Source organism: Carlito syrichta, unplaced genomic scaffold, assembly GCF_000164805.1.
Source record: "Carlito syrichta isolate Samal-C Ts95f unplaced genomic scaffold, Tarsius_syrichta-2.0.1 Scaffold298871, whole genome shotgun sequence".
NCBI classification, from domain to species: domain Eukaryota; kingdom Metazoa; phylum Chordata; class Mammalia; order Primates; family Tarsiidae; genus Carlito; species Carlito syrichta.
In genome coordinates, this window is record NW_007242967.1 from 161825 (window position 1) to 162587 (window position 763).

The following is a 763-nucleotide window of genomic DNA, read 5'->3' on the forward strand; positions in this document are numbered from 1 at the left end:
TCTATAACCCGCGGGCTCAGGCAATCCGCTCACCTCAGCCTCCCAAAGGCACGGGATTACAGGCTGAGCCACCGAGCCCGGCTGTAAACAATTTTTTATAAATAAATTATGGTCTTGAGGAGGTACCCCTTGTACAAAAAATAATGAAATCCTACTATTTGCATCCACATAGATGGGCCTAGAGGATATTACATTAAGTAAAATAAGCCAAGCATAGGTCAAATACTGCACATTTCTCCTGGAAGGACGATCCTGGCAGAGCCACTGAGGGTTCACTGTCACACAGTGGCATTAGCATCAGCTGCCACAGCTGCCCATCTGGGCTGCTAGCAACCATGCCACGAGTATCCTCACAAACACCTTTATTCTATATTCACTAGATGGGTTGTCAAAAGTGGCACAGCTGGGTGGAAGTTCACGCACACACACGGCCACCAGCCAACCCTCCAGGAACAGGGTCTCCTGGATGATGGACACGCCCAGCAGAGGACACCTGGCAGTCATTTCTGCCATCAGAGGAGCTGGCCAAAAGCAAGTGTGTGCCATGCTGGAAGAAGCAAGACCAGGTTGGAGACATTTCCTGAATCATCAGCATCTGCACATGCCTTTGGATAAACCCCAAAGCTGACTGGTTCCACCTCTCTCAGATCGCTTCAGTTTCATGATGCAAGCCCATGCCTGTGTCACTGTATGTCATAAAGGCCCCAGAACCTTCCCACCACACCACACACAAGAGGAAAGGAGGAAGCAGCAAGAAGGCTAT